The sequence below is a fragment of the Nyctibius grandis genome, chromosome 1 (genome assembly GCF_013368605.1).
Source record: "Nyctibius grandis isolate bNycGra1 chromosome 1, bNycGra1.pri, whole genome shotgun sequence".
NCBI classification, from domain to species: domain Eukaryota; kingdom Metazoa; phylum Chordata; class Aves; order Nyctibiiformes; family Nyctibiidae; genus Nyctibius; species Nyctibius grandis.
Window position 1 is genome coordinate 117,809,668 of NC_090658.1, and position 21,450 is coordinate 117,831,117.

Here is a 21,450-nt window from a genome sequence, read left to right on the forward strand (position 1 = left end):
TGTGAGGGTAGTAAGCAAAGACAGGGGATTTCAAAAATTATGTGTACTCTTATGGCAGGTACAGTATCTGTTTAAATACCTCTTTCTGTTTATGCAGAACATGAAGAGACCTTCAGTTACCCCAACAAATAGGCACAGCTGACACTACCGACTCATATCCCCTTTAGAGCCACATTTTTTTGTCTTTGCTTTCTTTCCTAGTCTCACTTCATCCTTCTTTTCATGTTTAATGAGACATAAAAATACCTTTACTTCACTGAGCAACTTTCATCCAAGTAGCTCCAAGAATTAAGGCTCACAACACCTCTGTGATGAAGGCAAGAGGTACACAGAGATTTTTTTCACCTACCATAAGGTGTATGTATCTCTGAAGTAGAGGTTAGTAACTCTTCTGAGAAGCAATATATCTCAAGATTACTCTTAAATAGCGTATTACATTGATCTACTCCTGCAAGGTGCTGCATGACACATCCTCAGTCAAGAAAAATACTCAGTACTTGTGCTTAAATTAGATGTGTAGATTTGTGGAACTACTCATTCTTAAAATGTCAGGTGATTAAAAGCTTCACTTCTACACTTCAAAGAACCACACATTTTAGGAAATCAGCATCAATGGATTCTGAGACCTGAAGAAAATACCAGTTGACATGGATAATTTTTCAGCTATGGACAAATTTTAAGAAGGGTACTTTACAATTCTGCAATGACTTCCATCAGAGTTCAATATGCATTACAAAATTTCTGAAGCACCTTATAGCTGTTTTACAAATGAGGAAGCTATGCGCAAACAGATTATGTGATTTCCAAAAGCTGACAACAAACTAGCATGGTACAAACAGGAACACCCTGCTGGCTTCCTGGCTTCTACCTTTCACATTGGCTTGTACTTCCTCTCATATACCTTTTAGAGAGACTTATGTGCTCCCTTTTGAATCTAGGCAAAGATATCCATTGATCTTAATACTGGAAACACTGATCTGGGATTTTTGTTTAAAAGCAATCAGGTGGGAGACAAAGATATTTTGAAAATTACAAACATGTAGATTCAAACATATTTTTCTCTTGATTATTCAGGAGTGATTTTTCTGTGTGTTTATGTTTCCTTGCTTTTTAAAACAGATACTTGATGGAAAGCTTTCAGAAAACCCACACCTTTGGTAGGAAGTTTGCTATCTTTTCTAGATCCTCCCAAAATATTCTTGGCCAAACAGAATTATGAAACTTTCCTGTGATACTTTTCAGAGACGTATCATGCTATCTATGGAGATGATACATCATAAAATTTCTATATTTCAGAGGATGGAAAAAGAAAATGGTTCGACAATCAATGACATGTCAACAAAAAAACTAATTGTGCTGAGTGACATCCATTATCTGAATGCCAGATCAAATGCACTTTAGTCTATATGGCGTATATATAACCTTAGTCATGCAGTCATGGAACTTCATCCTCGCTATAACAATGTGTGAAAGGAAAACAGCCGAGAAACCAATTCCAGCTGTTATATGGAGAGTAGGTTGGATTAAGTTTAACTGAATCAGAATTGCACTGCAGTCACTGGGAGGAGACAGTGAGAGAAGGCATTCTTGGCACCTGCAAAAAATAGCAAGACAACTGTGATTTGACTAAATTGCAGATTTAGGGAAAGGGGCTTGATTTGCCCATATAACCTCTCTGCTATTCCTTGTACTTAAGCATTATGATTGAGTATTTAATTATATTGATCATGCATTATTTTTTTTTAATACTGCAGAATCACTGTCTAATTTAGTGGGTGGTACTTAGTAAACAAGGCAGTTGTTCAATATTCCTTTTTATCCACTTTATTCACTGTGTGTGGTCTCATGCCTTACTTAGTTCACACAATCCCAAATCGGCCCTGGGTCTGGAATTATTCACCAAATAGTATGTGATTATGCAATTAAAGACTGTATCAAAACACACAAAAGGGTAGAATTAGGATTGCATACAGTTGAATTTAAGTTAGTTGAATTCCCTACATTTTGAGTGCCTGATTTTTCCACCTTAATAATCTTCTTTCCATAGTTTTGTTTTTCTTTTTGCTAACCTTCTGAGGAAAAGTCTGCGGTGGACCTTTGCAAGCCTCAGTTGCTAGAACTGCGAAGTTGTGGCCTAAGTTGTGAATGGTTTGCTGTGTGGAGCTAAAAAGCCTTAATTCTCAGTGTATCCCCAGAAAAGCCTCAGGACTTTGCTCAGTCATTGCCTGACGCGGCAGTATCATTCTTTCCTATGCCATTCTCCTAATGGAGCCTCCTGAGAAAAGACCTCACCTTTGCTGGTGGAGTAAAAAAAGCTCATTGTAGGTCCTACCTAATATAACACTGTGCCTTACGCAAGGAAACCCACAAGGGTCTGGAGAGAGATGACGCATCTCATTCAACATGCCAAGGCACGATGGGGATACCTCGAGTGTGATGGCATCCCTGATAACAAACTACAGACTGTGCTTATGGGTTTCCAGGGACATCCCTTCTTCCTTGCTCAGCAAACAAAGAGTATAAGCTGGCCCTTCATAATATTAGAGATAAAAGACCTATCCTGTCACCGACTTCATTTCCCCCGTGGTTTTCACAGGTTTTCGCCTCATTCGCATGTATAAGGGATCTCAGTGTTAGCAAGGCTGTTTTTTCATGCTGCTTTTTTTTCCCCTTCATTTAATCCAACTCTAATTATACCCAAGTATGTCTAATTATATCCCCTAATAGCAGGCTAAATAATTTCCAACCCTTCTTGGCTTTTGCCCCGTTCAAATATTTAAAATCAGGGCCAGAATCTCCTCTCATTTCTACCAGGCTATGTCAGAGAGCAAAATTTAGCTTAGACCAATGGAGCTGCAGACTCATGGTAGTGGCAACGTGGTGTGAGAAGAGGGCAGTGTCTCATATTCCAGGATAATCCTAGGATACAATCACTTTGGTAATACGGCCTAAATTGATTCAGTTTGGCAAATTTCTATAACACAAATTTCTGAGGCTTCGTGGGGTCTGGGGAGAGGAGATGGAAGGGAGCAGGGGGATTAACTTATCAAAGGGTAAACTGTGATTTTGAATTTCAAGTGCAGAGGCTTTGGTAAATGAATGCACAGAGGGCTCCAAGTGCACATTTAGGGGCACTGGGTTGCGGGCACTACAAAGGGCTAACTGTTAATTAATTATTGTCACATATGTTGTGTGGATTTTTAAACCACAATTACTCTCACACTAGGGTACAGCTGGAAATGTTGTCCTTGTTCTTGCTTTACAGGACCTGGTGTAAGACACAGATGAACATTCATCTAACTTGTGTAAAGTAGCCTGTGTGCTGGCTGCTGCTCACATTTTTTTCCCTCTTTTTGTTGGCTGTCTTCCTACACGTATTGCAAAATCCAGTCTCCTCCACTTACCACCATTGCCTCCTCTTCCTCCTGTTCCACCTCAAGCTATGAATAAAGAAAGGCAGATGGATTTTCTGCCACTTTATGCATTTCACAACTGTGTAAATTCACTCCAAACCCACCCATTTGAAACCACACCTCACCAGAGGCCTGGACCTGTTCCCACAGAAGGAAACTTAAGTAATCCCATTGACCAGTATCCAATGCCAAATATCCCCTACCAAAATTGAAAAGATAAACTAATATTAAAGGAGCCTTTCTGTTGAATAGGAGCTGAAGTCCTTGTTTTGAAGTAAACACAGCAGAACACCTGAAGTTCTTGTTTCCTGCCATTGCAGGGGAGGATTACCACAGAAATTTAATAGGAAATGACATCTTTGGAGTAGGATGCTGAGGAAAATATCTATTAAAATAATTTTAGTGAATATTCAAAGATTTCTAGATCTATCATAGATGTTCCTTTGGAGGATTCATAAAGATTGGTCTTCAAGCATTAATATGACAGACTTGTTGAACAACATACTATGAATATATATGAAAAATACATCATTTCCACTTTTGTTTTTGACTCAGAAATGTACAAGAATATATAGGTAAATTAGTACAAGTGTAAATTTAAACTAATTTTCAAACACAACTTTTAAAGAATTGTGGACTTTTGTACTTTCATAAGAGGTATTTGTAAGAGGGATGTCTTTTTTTTATATATATTTGTGTTCCTAAAGAACTGTTCTCTGAAGACTTGGAGCTGACTATTCTTTCCCAGAGAATTCCACGAATAAGTTCCTTTCAAATTAGCTGTTCAAATCTCACTGTCTTCCAGGGGAATGAGGCTGCAGAGTTGACACTAGCAAACATTTTTCTTCGGAAAGGTTTTTTTCTTCATTTCCCATATCCCAGATTTCTGAAAACAATGCACCTTTGGAAAATATGGTAGCCCAAATATGTACATATATAGAAATACACAACTATGACATCTGAATACCATGGAATTTACCACATGAGGAAAAAAAAAATCCAATGCATTTTTTTAAAATCCATTGCATTTTCTTTGAGACTACAAAGACTACTACATTCTCATCCTAAGCATATTGCTATTTCTCTACATCACCACAGCACAAAGCCCAGGGTATGTGGGCACACTGACAGTCCTAACTTGGTTAGATGTCTTCTATGTTAACCTCACCCCTGATTTTCAAATGTTATAAGCATTGGTTTTGGAATACTTGTTATTTGTTTGCATTTGTGTTTCTCTGTATATAGTGAACTTTTATCTAGCATTATGGAGATCTTCTCTAGGAATTTCTATAGAATCCCATGATTCTCTTTCACTACTTAACATGCACCTAACATACACTTCTCAAGCATGAAGTCTGGAGCAATTCTTTGCTTGAAGGTTTGCTCATGGTTCTACAGCAATTCCAAACTCTGCCAAGGCTAAAACAGATGCTTTAGTATTTGAGTGAAACTTCTGCAGGTCTGCAGACTAAGTTAGTGACAGCTGATGAACTCCTGATATAAACAGTAGGTTTATATATGGATCATGATAAATCTTCCAACAACAGAATAGAGTGTTCCAAAACTTTGGACCCTTCATTAACTTTGCACTATTTTATTTTCCAAAAAACTTCTTGTATTCATTCTGCTCTTCATTTTTATGGTTGGCATGGTAACTGCCTAAAAATGTGCTAGAGGCATTACAGTTCTAAGCTTTTCTTGTAGCTTATGATGCTTAATCAAAAGTTTGCAATACATCCCAGTACTGTAAGTGGTAAAGCTAAAAATATTGCTCTCTTCAGAGCATAAACAATTGCAACGTGCTTTCAAAAAGGGTTTGTGCTTACAACGAAACAGAAAAACACCAACACTTACCCCTTTATCCATTTCTGCACTTAAGCAGCATGCAGCAATCCTGGAAGTCTTGAATGTCTGGTATTAAGTAAATTTTTCCTTTAAGAGTACTATATACTTTGAAGATTGAGGTAAGTATGTAGGTTGAAAGAGTTTGCTTTCTTTAATATGTGACAAAGATGCTATTTAAAGCCATGATACTGCAAATGCATGCACATGGGGGGAATTTGCACAGAAGTAAATAGTAGCACTGAACTCACAGGGATGACTTACAATAGCAGTAACCTCTGTGTTCAACTGGCTACAGAATTTAGGCCCAGCCCTTGTAAATCATATAGGCGGCCAAATATTTTCTTAACAAATTACTGATATTGTAAATAATCAACATTTCCAAGAATTCACAGATGCAGACTTAAAGAGGGAAGAGGGAAGATGAAACCATCACAACCTTTGGTGCAGAAACATGTAAGGCCAACGAAGGGCTTAACTGCACATAGCTATCTTCCACATATATCCACACCTGTCTAAAAGATGGTACTGAAACTGGAGCATTACTTGCTAGAGATTCCTTGTATTAATAAGATGCACGAAGTGGTTATAGCCTTTGCTCCAGCACACAGGGCAAACATCTCCTCACAGGGGCAAATGACAGTCCTCACATGGCTTGTTTATACCTGTAATGTGAGTGAGAATTTTACCTATGGGGAATACATTCGGTTTTGGTACTATTATAGATGGGTCTGTAAAACCAGGGATCACACCATAGCTTTTTTCTAGAAGATTATGATAGTCCACATTTATGCACCCTGAACTGGCACTCATACACTCAGCATGATGCCAGAGGAACCCTGCTACTTAAGCAAACATGTGCTTTTAGAAGGTGTGTGCCTGGTTTCTAGGGTTATGACCCAACCATGCATTCCTTAGCACACAGCAAAAGTGATACAGCTATTTGCAAGGCATGTTCTCCCTCCTAAGATGCTGGTCTTTCTGTTCTCTCTTCTTTTTCTGAAGATTTTCAAACAGGGATATTACATCTACCCCTGTGTAAGAGGCATGACCAGCAGCGCATTGGTGGCAACAGTGGTAATGGTGGTGACAGCAACCAATGCTGACTCTGAACTTGTTCAGTTTTTCTGGAAAATCCTAAGCTGTAAAGCCTTACAATCTTAATATCTGGCAGTCTCAATGATTTGATGGGAGTCAGAGCTGCTCAGAGCTTCTGAGGATCAGGTTTATCAGTGAGGTGTCATATATGAGTCAGGTAATCTGTATTTGAAAACCTTACTTTGAAAGTTTTGGCCTCATCACTCACCGTTGTACTCCAATGAGAATAAGAAAGGCTTTTTGACTGTCACGTACAGCTCTAATGAGGGTATGCGTAAGCCTGTAAAATTTTTTTCTGGTCTCAAGCAACGAACAATTTATTTGCAACAGAGAGAGGTTGTTTTTATGGTCCCAAATTTTTGGATGCAGTTACAGTTTCTTTCTCTGTACATCACCAACTTCTTGCAATACCTTTGATAAGACAGGGGCAGAAAAAGGGCCAGATCCACAAGAGTAAACAAGTTCCATCTTCCACAAGCTGAAGTAAAGATACATACATGAGAGTGATGGTCTTGTAGAATATAAACACAGAAGCACTCAAAACCTCCAGTGTGTTTAATATGTTTACTTTTATTAAGGAAATAAGAGGTGCTTGTTTGCAAGAGAAACCTTCATTCAAACATGTAAGAGGTAGTGACTGAACTGGTGTGAGTACAGTCTGTTTATACAGGATTGTAGGAATAGGCTCTCAAACAGCATCTTTTTCAATTTTTTAAAAATCTAAGCTTCTTTTAGGAACAAATTGAAGGTATCACTAAGTATTACATTTTAACAAGAAGGCATGGTTCTGCTCTTCATTAAAGTTATAAAGCTACTGAAAAATATTATTTGTTATTTCATAACTTCTTTTACTTTTTAATCTAGTTTTCTAAGGAATAGGGGCCAACATAACCATGATGCACTTACCTGTCCATCAGTCTCACTATCATCCTATCTGCCTGGCTTTACAAATAGGTTTTGGACCTCTTGAAAAATTTCAGAGAAACAGAAATTTCAAAGTTATCATATTTCTAAAAGTGTTTTGAAAATATGGAACTGTGTAGGACAGAGATATGATGTTAGCTGTCTCCAATGGCAGTAAGGATGCAATGTGAGCTCATTCTTGATTACACATCAATAAAACAGAAGTGTTCCAACCATTACAAAAATTTCTCTGTGAGTTTGTTCCTTAGTTGATGCTGGAGAATCTATTTATCAGTTATAGTGTCTCGCTGGTGTGGTTTCACTGAGCTGTAGCAAGGGCTGAGCTGGTCCTGCAATTTTAGTGGAATGCAATTAAAAATTTTACCTCTGTTTCCTGTTTATTGTCAGAAAATATTCCATAATTTTGTAAAGATGCTAATTTTAGGTCCATTTTGATTGTCTACAAATTTGCCTGTGATTGACACATTTCTGTCCCATGAGTGTGATGGACATTGTTTCTGGGATTTGGGGCTCTCCTGCAACTGCATGTGCTAGAAAAACACCAATTTTTTCTGTACTCAGGTAGGCTGTCACCCAACACTAAGGGGACATAGGCACCACTCTTGCTTTGAGCTCCATTGAGGTGAAGGGTATGGCTGAACTGAAACTTCATTTGACGGTTTTGTGATCACCATGGCCTGTAACACCATTCAGTGGAAGCTGTAAAAAAAGGCACTTAAAACATCCTTTACAAATAGGTCTTCTAAAATCCAAGAATATCTATGGAGTAATTTTCATGATGTTGGGCTTCTGCTTCTACCAGGAAAGACAATATTTCAGTTTGGAGAGAAGCGGGGACCAGATGGGAGTTGTGTTTTCCAGATCTTGTCCAATTCACTTCAAAACCCTGAGTATACAGTGAGGTACTTCTGACTCTGAAGATGAAGTCTCACCTTAATTACTGATCATATTTTACCAGGAAACTATTAAAATTATTACAAGCCAATATTAGAAATACTAAATGTGGCAGAAAATTAAGGATAAACCTAGAAGAAGTGGGAACTTATTCTTAGGCCTCATAGTGTTTTTAGATATTTTACCATTCTTCACTCTGTGCGGCTACAATTTCATGAAAATGACACGCTTTGCAGTTCAACTGCTCATTAAGCAGAGGAAGTTCCCAGTAGCTGTGTATCTAATGCAGAGGTTGAATTCAAGGTGGTGGCTCCTCTGACTCAAATGAAACAAGATGGTGGCTCCCAGGACAAGAAGAAAGGCAGTGATCCCTTCTTCCCCAGGACTCTGATTGACCAACCCAACCCTGAATGATAGTCTTGGGATGACAACGCTTTAAAACCACTGCCTTTCATTTACATACACTTAAAATACAGCTAGGGTAAAACAAAAACCCCAGGATTTTCTAAAGATTTAACTAGTACGCTTGTGAATACATATTTTCCGTTTAAAATATAATTTTATATATGTAATACATGGGATATATTATCAAGGAGATTGCAGGGGTTATTTTAACTTCTTCACAACTCTTCCGTGGAAATATTCAACTCAATTTATTTGGCTTCTTCAACAGTTAAGACTTTCAGGAGCATGACTTTCTTTTAGTGTTACCTGTGCCATGTTAGTCAGCAAAGCCTGTCTCCTTCGATGGGTCTGATTCCTGTAAGAGAATCCAAGATACAAACAGCCCCAGACCCTGCAGACATGTAACCAGGTCTACACTTAACAACATCAATGTGAAGTTACATATGTGAGTAAAATATGTGGATATGGGCCAGAGTAACATCAAGGGATGTTTGCCAGATTCTAATTGAGCAATGAGACAGGGTGTAGACTCTGATCCCATGCTTTGGTATGTTGCTAGGCAAAGGGCAACAGCCCTGCACTATCACTCAACAAGGTGTGCTGTCATTGCACAATAACTCCGTACTGTGTGCTGGGATGATTATAGTGCTATTTTCAGTGTATAGAAGTTATTGTATTTATGTATATTTTATTCTGCTGACATGCAGAGGAAATAGCTGCTTGGTAAATGTCATGTTATGGTAAGTGCATAGTCTATTTTTAGCTAGAAAATAACGTGAAGGTGCTGTTGTTTATAGGGTGCTATAGGTGTGCATGGTCTTACATACAAAGGCTGGATGGAAGACTTAAAAAAACTAATGCCTTGTTCCTGCAATGAGTCGTGGGCATGCAGAATCCTACCTATGTGTAACACTGAGGAGTACAGTGCCTTGCTGCTTCTGAGACTGAAAGTATACCTATAGCAAAAAATTCCCAACACATTTTGTGAGGAAATCCAGGATATATAAAAAGACAACACTGCTGCTTGGAAAACAATTTCTCATAGGAAGCAGCATGAAATTGTTTTCAGCTTCACAGTTATCTTGTTTGTTTTGCTAATCCTCACAAAGATTAATAAAGGAATGATGAGACAACAGCAAACTGTAAGCACAGGAAGCGGCTATTGCCTAAAGCATCTGGATATGATTATGTAAACATGATGTAATAAGAAAGCTGAGAGCTTTAACTTTCGAAATCTCTTTTATTCCCTCCTAAAAAAAAACACCCTCTCAGAATATTTACCTTATTCCCCAAGCATCCTGCGATTTGTTAAAGCACTGCAATTTTCACTGCAAGTTCCTTGCTACTATTGATCAATCTGCTCTAGATCTGATCTTTTATCCAAACTTTTCCCGGCATAGTATTCTGGTATGTGAACCTTTAATTTGAGAGAGAGAGGTAATTATAATTTGAAGGGGATGTTTTGTATCTAACTGCTGTAGGTACTATTTTCCTCCTACCTGCTGGTAAATACAATCACTTTGAAATTTTATTACATGGTATGGTGCCTTTTTCTCTGTCACTGAAACAGTGACCTCCTCTTTAAGAGCAAGAAGTTGAACATTATTCACAGTGAGCCAGGCTAGTCACCCCACCTGACAACTGTGCTAGTCACTAAAATTCCCAAGAGATAAACCTTTTAAGAATACTGTTCTGTCATATATAAATGTTAGTAATTTTAATATTCATTCTACTAGTTTTTAGTTTTTTCCTCCCTCAGCAATCCCATATTATACAGAGTTCTAGCTGTACAGAGTAATTTTTTTAGCCCTTTTGTTCAAAGTAAGAACTCGTTTTATCAACAAATCACCTTAAATCTGTACTTTGTATAAAATATATAATAAACTCATTTTTACCTCTTTGTGGTTCTCTCTCCATAGATAATCCTTACAGAGCTTGTCTGTAAGTAAGGTTCCTGGGAGATTCTGTGATACTGCTATCTGGCAACTGATGCAGAGACACCTGATAATGTCTGAATTTCATTCTTTTCTCCAATCAAGTGATTCAGGTAAAGAGAGGCAATAGGAAGAGTTCTGCATCTCCTAAAACTGACCCACAAAACCCAACATGCTGAAAGAGGCTGTCCAGAGCAAGTCAACAGGAACCCTCACCCATCCTCACCCTGTGGCATGTAGACACTGGAGCTAGGGGTATATCAGGCATGTGCGCGCAACTCGGCAAGCCTTACATCTTTCAGGCTTTAGTTCAGAGAAGTTCTCAGACGGCCATAGAAATGGTGTTATTAGTTATGGTTTATATATCAGTCTACTGGTCTGGATGCGTACTTGGGAAGGGATGGACCTGCATTCGGTCTGAACACATGCCGACTCAAAGGTTCCACAGGTCAGGACAGTGTCATGCCCAGGTCATACACAGCACAGGCTCATCCTTGACCTTCTCTTGAAGCCAAGCTACCGGGAAACCCCAGATGCAAGAGACATTGAGAAAGATGCAGAGGAAGACCAACGGCTCAGTAACTTGGGCACTTCATTAAAGTAAGAGAAATATGAAGTTATTCTGTCATTTTATACCCATCTAATAATGTAGAATGACTGGAGAGTCCAAAAGGGAGAAGGAGCTGGACAGGTTCCTGTCTGGCACTTCTATATCATCCCCTGTAATGCACAGAAAATCCTCTTAGCCTCAGTAGCTCTTGGTAGAACATAGTCACTTCAGAGGCCTCTTGAGTGAACTTAGGTCTCATCTCTACTAAGCATATGCAAAAGGAGAATATTTTGGTGGTAGGAGGCTAACGATTTGGCCAGGTAAGTTTGTTTCACGGGGCCACCAAAAACATTTCTCTGTAAGTACGACAAAAAAAATAAAACCTCTTTTCCTCTAGCTTTTTCTATTTAAGCACAGGGCTGAAAGAGCCTACCAATGACACACATGAGGCCAAACATAGACTCCGTTGTCCTTTTTTTTCCCCCTAAACATCATTTTAGCTGAATTTTTCCAAAAGGAAACACATAAAAAGAGGTTGAGACAGATGTCTGGCAGCAGTATTTTCAATTCAGTTGGTCAGAGTCTAATAAGGTTATAAACAACAAAAAACGTTCCGCTTGACTAACACAGTTAGTCAACCTTAACAACAGGCAGTCAACTAACTTTGCTCGTAACTGTAATAAGGAACTACTGAATGCCAGACTATTACAGTTTTGCCCATAATACTAAGTTACAATACATAATTACAGGTATCAAGATGGGCAGCTGTTTCTTGAATTAATACTGTCCTTTCATTTTTTTTTCATTTAGATAAGACACCAAAAAAGTTAAAAATGAGTAGTCATTCATTATATAAAGCATCAGCTGAGCGGTAGGTGGAGGAATAGCTGTTCCTACTCCTAAGCAAACACACATATAGTTTCATTTTTAAAATTCCTTTTATTTTGATGGGGAAAAAAAGAAGTTATCTCTAATGACACAGAGTTTCAATTGGTAAATCTTCTTCGCAGTTTTTCCTGTTTAATCTCTGAAAGCTGATATAGCTCATTCCAATTGCCCACAGCATCAGCTTTATTCTCTTGAAAGAACTTGCTCTCTTTTTAGTTTTTGCTTAATGTTTTGAGCCCTTACCAGAAATGGTAATCTTCTTAAGGTGTTGGCAGGAGCCATAAAATTCACCAAAAATAAAGCTCATGTCTAACCAAGTATCCCATTATCAGGACCACCCAAGAGGCTTGTCACAGACACGGTATATTCCTTTATATGATATTCTGGGATTAGAAAGGAAAGAGAATTTGGAAGTTGATTAGCCAGGTTAGAAAAAAGGTTATGAAGATCATTCTTCCTGAATAACACAGTCTTTTAGTTGTTTTGGAGCAAATACATCCAGGTGTATTTTTTTATTACAGCCAGTCTATTTATCAGGGTTATTTGATTTCATGCAGCCATTCTGGTGCTGGGTCCCATACCTTGCATTGAGGAACTTCCCTCTGTAATTTACGACCAGCCTTTGCCTGAACTCCCCTCTCTCTGCATGCTGGCACTGAGTCCTATGCTAGATGGAAGCCCCATGGGAGCTGCGAGGTGTTACTGCACCTCTTGGTTATAAACTTTCCCCCTGACCATGGCTTTGTGAGCTGAAGCCTCAATTACTGCCACACGTTGCCCAGGCTGAGCCATGGAGGCACATAGCTGTTACCCCATGATGGGACAGAGAGGGCAGAGCATTCCCCAGAAACTAGTCCAGGGATGGTTGGTCTGTCCTGCAGCGAGAGCCCAAAAATCAGGTGTGAGATTCAGCTTCACTGTTTATTTCTCTCTTTTTAGGGAAGTAAAAGCCCAGAATGGAGATGTCTCTGGAAACTCTAAAGCATTTTGATTGTTTCAGCACAGGTTGGGAGTTGCCGCTGTAGCACCTATTGAAAAAACAGTGGTTTGCATCACATGAGCAGGATGAGACATAGTGATACTTGAGCTAAGTCACCACCGCTTCCCAGCACAGTTCAAGGTGATGACTAGTCCCAGAGCAGCTGGCATCCCGCTATAGGAAAGATCACTTCTTTCACTGTCTCATACAGTAGTGATTATCATCAGCCAGATCAATCTTTCCTTTCCTGGAGCTGAAATCTGTGTGACTGACAGAAGATCATATTTGGAGGCTCCACAGTTCTGAAATTGGCTTATTTTGGAAATCTGCCAGTGTCACAGCCTGGCAAAGTCGAGGGATCAGAATTACACTTGGCTGTTCAGAGTCTTGCGAACTGTTGCATCACTGCTGCAGGATGTTACAAGCTTTTGAGTTTAAGGGACAGCTCTTTAATTTTCACACACCTAAAACCTGGAAAAAATATACACTTCTCAAGTCCATTGCACTTTAAAACATAAAATTTCTCTGTTCAATTTCTTTGTCCATATTAGCCGAGGAAGACAGGAAATAAGTAATGTGAAATGCTTGTCAGTAGCAGACTGGGGACCCTCATCAAAAGATCAGATGACAACAGTTATTCATTAATGCCTTGTGAGATAGAAATAAAATGACTTTATGTTTATTTCCTCCCCACACCTCCACACTTTTCTAAGGTTAACAGAAAGGATTCCTGTAGTACACAAGTTATTTTAAGATCTTGAACAACTCACAGATCTAACATCTTTTCCCATGTGTATAAATAACCCCACCTGTTGCAGTATCATATATATGTGCTCATTAAAATAGATGCAAGTAAAAAATAGTAGTATACTACATTTCAATCTAAAAATGATTCTAGGAGCAAAGCACAGATATGAGACACAGGCTTTTCCTATTTTTAAAAGATAAAGGGGATTATCCAGTCTGAGTCTGTCAAAAACCTATTATACGCTCATCAACATTTTAAAAGTTACTGAAAATTGAAAAAATAGAAATTTTCCTTGGCCAAGCTGTTGAAGTTCACAGACAATGTTATGTCACTGCACATCATAGGGGTTGCCAAAGCGGTGCCAGGGATGCATTAAATTTGTCTCAGCTTCACAAATTGATGTGTCCCCTTTTATTGTTACATCTGAAATAACCACAGTTCTCCAGGAGTTAATGAAGTGCTTTTTCCCCATTTTTCAATAGAGATCTGAGACACAAACTGAGAAAGCTCAAAGATATTTTGTGATAAATATCACTTTTTCAGCACCTAGAAATCCTCCACTTACGACAGTGTCTGAATGAAATGTTACTGACGTAACAATTATCTCCTTATCCTGTAGCTCTCAAGTTATGACTTAATGTTGAGAAAACTGTGGGCTAAGTGAGTGAAATAACTTCTGTACCTTCAAAGGATGTGGTTAGAATAGTCTGTAGGGGTGGGAAGAGAGTTTTCCTTTGCAGTTGGTAGAGCTGCAACAACAGAGTGGCTTTTCAGTTGCTCCTGTACTGCAGCTCAGGGCTTTTAGCCCCTGTCTGCTGCACCCACACACGATCTGGTGCTGTCACTTAAAAAGCATATAGCAACCTCTTGGCTCAAGGAGTCCTTCAAAGCAAGTTGCAGGCACCCAGGGGGCCAGCAATCTGTAGAGGCTGCTTTTTCTGTCCTTGAGATAGAGTATCACATTGGCTCTGCTGCTCTGGGACCACCCTATGCCCATGGTGGAGAAATAGGATTTGCTTTTCATTAATTCTGTTACTATAAAAAATTCCTGTAGGATATTCTGTAGCTAGGGCACTGAATCATTTCTGAAACTTCCTATTCAAATATTTGTTTTATATGGCAATGGTATTAGTAATGTGCAAGTTTTATGCACTGCTATTTCCTCCCACACCCATTGAAAACTAACAAGAGCCAGCCTGTCAAAATAAGCATGCGAATTATAGATGAGCTATAACATGCTTCAAATAGCCAGTGTTCCAGCCTAGGTGATACCATATAACTCTGCTTTCCCTGTGCTTGTAAAATTGCACAGTCTACAATTCAGAAAAAAAAAGCCTACAAACCAAAGTCTGGATTTATCCCATCTCATTGGAGATACTTAAAATGGGTGCTTAAGAATGGAGAATTTTCTCGTATGGTTGGTGGAAGGAGACAGAAAACTTCCTTTCAGCTCACCTAGGATTTAACTTGTCGTTAAGGAGGGCCATTGCTGGCTACTGATGGGGCCCAAGGTGACTCTGATTTCAGCTTAGGTGCCTCAGTTACATACTTGATTTTCAAGGAGAAGAAAAGGAGCCAAGGCTATCTCTGAAGCCCCAAAAAGCTTGTAAGAAGGCTGAAATCTCTCTTTCCAGTCTGGCCCCTTTTCACGGACTGAATCCATATGTTGCCTTGGAGGTTGGCTCTGGTATTACTCTGTGGTGCCAGCTGCTCCCAATACCGAACACCTAGTACTCATATTGTCCTGTAGGCTATATTCAAAATGATCAGGAAATGGGAGCAAGTAATGTGTGTGCAATGTTTGCTCACGTGGGTTAATAAAAATGAAAGCTGACTCTGAGGAGCTGCAGAGGCGCCTTGTGCTACAGAATGTTTGGGTACTAAAATGGCAGAGGAAATCCAACGTTGATGAATGCAAAGCAGTTCACAAAGGGGAAAAAACAACCTTAACTGCATGACCCAGCAATGGGCCCTGATCTGGTGTTAATCGCTGAGGGGACTCAAAAATCTTGGAATCATGACATGCAGCCATAGTCAAGACAGCCACATTCAGCATAGCAATTAGTAGTGGTCAGAAAAGCGAGTATCAACAACTATTAGAACGAAATACAGAGCAAACCAGAAGCCAACAGTGTTCACTATAAATCCATACTGCTGCTGTACCCTGAATACTGAATAGGATTCTAGTTTCCCATCCCAAAGGATATAGCAGAAGTAGAAAAGGAATGGTGAATGAGATCTTTTATAACAGGAATTATTAAATAAACTGAGATTCTTCAGCTGGGAAAAGAGACGGGATATAATACAGGGTCTATAAAATCATGAATGGCAGGGAGAATGTAAGTACAGAATTACTGTTTGCTGTCTCCTCTAACGCAGTAACGAGGGGGTATCAAATGAAATTAAGAGGCTTGAATGACACAAGTTCAAACAAAGAGTTACTTTTTCATATATACAATTAAGTTATGGAATGCCTGGCCACAGGATGCTGTGGTTGCTAAGAGCACATGAGGGCTCAAAAGCAAATCAGAAGAATTTGCTGAAGAAAAATCCGCTGATGGATATCAAATAGAAAGGCACCGCTGCTGGTTCAGCAAGCAAATGTGCTGCAAATCACTGGGAGAGGGGCCTGAGAGACTGCTATGAGGAGGTGCCGTTATATGCTCGCACTGTTCTTGTCCTCTCCCACAGACATTTGCTACTGCCCTGTGTCAGAGAGAAGATACTATGCTAGGTGGACCACTGGTCTGACTTTGTATGGTCATTGTTATGTTTTTAGTGTACCTACAAAACTTCTATGCTTGCAGGTGAGAAAAGTTCATTCTAAGTAAGATTATACACCTTTTTGTCTGGTTGATGTCATCACTTAAGCAAATGGAGGGTAAAACTATGCTCACGGAAATCCAAACAGGAAGCACTTTGCAAACAAAGAGGCACAGGCTGGTGCCTGCAGAGCTGCTACTCTTCATGCTCCATGGGACCTGAAAGAGACCTCTGTTACCTGCAGCCAGAGCACAGATGCAGAAGGACAATAAAATGATCTGTTTCTTTTATTTTTTTTCCTTCTCCAAATTATGGCAGATCTGATGCTTATCGTTTGAAAGCTAGGACACACCTGGGCAGTTGCAGCGCAGCACTGAGCCAGAATCATGACAGATGGTGACTTTCCCTGGCTAATACGTTCTGATGAAACCCAGGCCAGCACTCAAGCAAAACTCTCTGATTTTAGTGCTCTCATGGATTTCAGTGCCAGCAGTGTGGTAACACTGACAGTATAGCATGAAGCAAGGCTTTGTTCCAAAAGACCCAGAATTGGCTCGTCTAACCAGCCCTACCTCTGGTTGTAGGGTGACCTTCCTGATTAGCCTTTTAAAAGCCTTTCACTATATATGGCACTTTCAGTCTTGGCAAGATAAATCTGAAGGGAGAGCAAAGGGATGTCTCATGATGCAAGTACTAAAGCATTCTCGGATTTTCAAGAAAAAATACACAAAACAACTTCCTGACTCAAAAAGAGCTGTATCTGGCATGGGAAACGTCTACATTAGACCTCATCTGACAGGAAAATATTAATCACAAAATTTAGAGTTTGCTTAGGTGGAAGTGATAATGACTTGGTTTTATGTGCTTTTAAAATGCATTTTACATGTTTTACATGTAAGGAGGATAAAGTTCTAACCAGAAAAATTTATACTCATTGCCTTAAAATATCCTGTTCCACAAAGCTGAAAAAAAATGAGGAGATATATCAGGTAGCCTGGAGAAGAAAATTTAAACCAACAAAAAATGTGAATAATAATTTACAGCTACTCAGAAAAATTTCATTAGATCTTCAAAAAGCCACAATTAAGAAAGTTGCATACACGGGCTAAAACCAACATCCTTCTGAGGAAGGACTGGAAGAAAGTTAATATTTTGCCAATAGTTCTGCAGACAAAATAGGGCAACCAGGTAATTATAGGTCTGTCAGTCTGACGTCTGTTCCAGGCAGAGTGATGCAGCTGCTGATAGAAAAGTCAATTAATAAAGTATTAAAACAGTGGAATTTAATTAATGGCAATCAACACAGATTAATGGAAGAAAGATCTTATCAAATTAATGTGCTATTTTTATAAGACTACAAATTTGGTGGATAAAAGCAATTGTGGTAATACTGTACACTTTGACTTTGGATGCATTTGCCATACAGTATTACAAGAGATTCTGACAGAAATCAGAACTAATATGATGAACACCTCTGGCCAACCAACAACCAACCTGTTTTAAAGCTGGCTAGCACTAGATCCAACAGCCTAATGTTATGTGGGGCTATCAGAGAGTGGGTTCTGCAGGGACTGCTTATCAGCCTTGTGCTTATTAATAATGCTATCGGCAATGCGGGAGAAAGCAATACCTTTGCTAACAATATTTTTCAATGAACCAAAATTTGGAAGTGAGTAGAAGTGAGCAATGCCTTTCCGGCATTGCTTGAGAGCAGGTGCAAAAGAAATAATAGGTGTTTCACATACAGCCCAATATAAATAATCTATTTAAGAACAAACATCTCGCTCCCTACTCATGTAAGGGTTCTGCTTTGGGAAGCTGAGACTAAAAAATCAACTAGGGGTCCTGGCAGACAATCAACTGAGTCGCAGAGCTCTCTGAGATCACGTTGCCAAAAGGGCTAAAGCAATCTTTTTCTGTGTGTGGAGGATAGCATCAAAGGGGAGTAAAAAGGTTGTATTCCTTCTGCATTTGGCATTGGTAAAAGCTACTGGAATAATGTCAGTCCTCATGTCAGCAACTCAAGAAGGATGTTGGTAAACTAGAGGTAGTTCAGAGAGGAACCACAAGAATACGAATGGGAAAAAAAAAGGCCGCAAAATGAAGTGACTTCACAGAGTAAGTCTATTTAGATTTAGTGTATCAAAGTAAAAGCTAAGAAATAACTTGATTATGGTTTGTAAGTGCTTTCATGTGGAACAGACACTGTCTAACATGGGAGTTTTCACTCTAGTAGAAAAATATACAAGGAAATCCAATGGAAAGCTGAAGGTGCATAGTTTCAGTTGTATTAAGGGTAGGCAACTACTGCAAACATTTACCATTCACTGTGACAGAGCTGGATGTCTTTTCTGCCTAGTGCTTCTCAAGTCCTGCCCTTATTCAACAGGAATCAATTCCAGGTAAGCTAATGACCCACGTTGAAGAGTCAGAAACTGTCATAAGATGGTTTATGCCCTTAACATCTGTGAATGCAACTGTGTAAACTGTATCAACATACATTTTTAAGTAAATAAAATATAGATGTTTCTGAGTGAAGACTGGGATCCGAACTTAGCTAATGGGAGTTTCTTGTGTACATCAAGAGGTGCTTTGTGAATGATGGGGGTAGTGTTTCTTTCTAGCTCTGCTTTGGGAATCTGCTCATTTTTCAGTGCTGCCCAAAAAGCTGGCAACACAAGACTGCAATGAGGTTTTGGAGAACGAGTCCTAGAAGCACATCCATTTGGCATGTTTCTATCTCACATTTGCCTCCATCAGCATCATGCTGATGGGTGCAACTGGGGTAGCAAAACCTACCGAAGAGGGATCTGGTTCAGGTTATGTACTTGTCTGGACAATAACTTCCTAAGGCAACTTTTTCCTAAAGTGAAAAATTGTCATTATACCTCTAAAAGAAGAGAGACCTTAATGGCAATGGGGAGTCCACTTGAGTCTGTTCAATCCCAAATGGTTAGAAATTACTAGTCATAATATTTCATAGCTTCTCTTGCATATGGGTTTCCCTGGAATGTGCAAACATAGCACTTTTCTTCCTGACCTTACACCCGTGAGTGTGCTCTACTCACCTGGCCCATTACAAAAGAAGTAAGTCCACCCTTTTTCCTCTCTTAGCAATACTAATATAACTTAAAATACAGGAAATATAAAAGACATAACACTTACATCTGACCAGTGAGAGAGTGCTTTTCCACAGGTAATTTCATAAAACTAAAAGAAGGGGCCGGTCAGAAGAGAATTCCACCACATAAGATTGATTTCAATTAGTGAGGGATAACATTGATATGGATATACATAACACAACCACTTTTTAGCTTCTGGGAATGGTGCCATCTTCAAATAATGATAGCTAGTAGTAACAGAGAAATGTAAGGTCTGACTGCGATAGCCAACAGCCCACAGTCTTGACAGTCTGATTTGGAGAGCTATGTTGTGATTTAGAAGGTCAATTTGCTTTTGCTCATGCTATCTGAGACCCACCAGCAATGAATCTGACATACAGATGGAGATTTCTTAAACTACCAGGAATGGTTAGGCTGGGAACATACTGTGGTCATAGCCACAGCTAAAACTTGGGTATGTAATACTATCACTTTGAAAAATCTAATACATAACTGGGATCCAGAACCAGAGACAAAGATCATCGATTCTCGAGCCAAGGACTGCTTTGCCTCCTAGGCAGAACACTTTCCCATACGCAAAGATTTGTCCTGCAGACAACCAAGACACTTCTTAGGTCCCAGATGAACAAAAATATGAAGGCAAACCTCACAGCATTTCAGCTAACAGCTTTTTTTCTTTACAATTTCTGTACAATATAACAAGAAGGCAGATTCCAGAAATGTTGGACCTGCTTCTCTCTACCTCATTTAACTGGCTTCTGTACATAAATTACTTTGTGGAGTGTTTTTTTTTTTTATTGCACTGTAGTCAGTTGTAAATCTTGCACTGCGTTATTCAATAACACCTTTTTTTTATTGTTTGAGTGAAGAATGAAGCCTAAGGCTTGATTCTGACTACAGATATGGCACATAGGCATTTATCCTCACATACTTTGTTGTATCCTTATTGCACACGCATGTAAGCCCCACACGTGCAGTTCATGCAAATGGGTACATTTCTTGTCAAGTTACCTCTTGACAGAAGCTCATTTAATAAAAAATGGACTCACATACCAAAAGTCAAAATCACAACTCTTTTTAAAGAACAGATGCTTGTCTCCATGTCTTTGAATTGCCCTTTTTGATGTATGGAGATGAGAAAAGACTTGTCCCTTTACTGTCCCGTGATTTATCATTTTGCTTAGCCTTCCTTACTAAAGTTCTACTGTAAATGATTACAAAAAATGATTACAAAAAATAGAAAAACATACCCAAGTTGGCATGGGGATCCAGCCTTGACAAATGGTGGTGAGGTACTTGCAAGCATATTTTGAGCTAGCTACTTGGATTCATTTTGCTGGAACGAGACTATCTTCTCAGTATGACAGTTCTCAACACTTAATAGTTGTTTAGTGTTCCCAATAGACTCAGCCCTGCACTTTGTAAATCAGCAAAAAATAAAATGAAGGTCTTTATTTTACCACTTCAAAAATTATTATCCTTTTTGTTCTGGCTTGTGTTTGTACGCTGATAATATATTTTCTGTAAAGGGACAAGGAGCGGACTGACCTGGAAAAGGAAGTCTTTTTTATCTAGAACTGTCTTTGATCACTCACAAGACTTTTGCTGTGATCTAAGCTCATTTACATCAATGGAAGAAAGACTGCTACTGGCTTGGGGGGGGGAGGGCTGGCTTCTGTCCACACAGAATCCATATACACAAAAGCAGATGCTAAAAGATAAAACATATTGAAAGTCAGAGTTACAGAAAAGATAATTTTCTTTGCACAAGGTTAGGTTTACAACACAATCAGATGTCTTTTCACTTAGGTTGTTTTTTCTTAGTCGCTGACACAGGAAACTCCAATTTCTACATCTACTGTTGCTGTTTACCTGCAGATAAACCTTGGA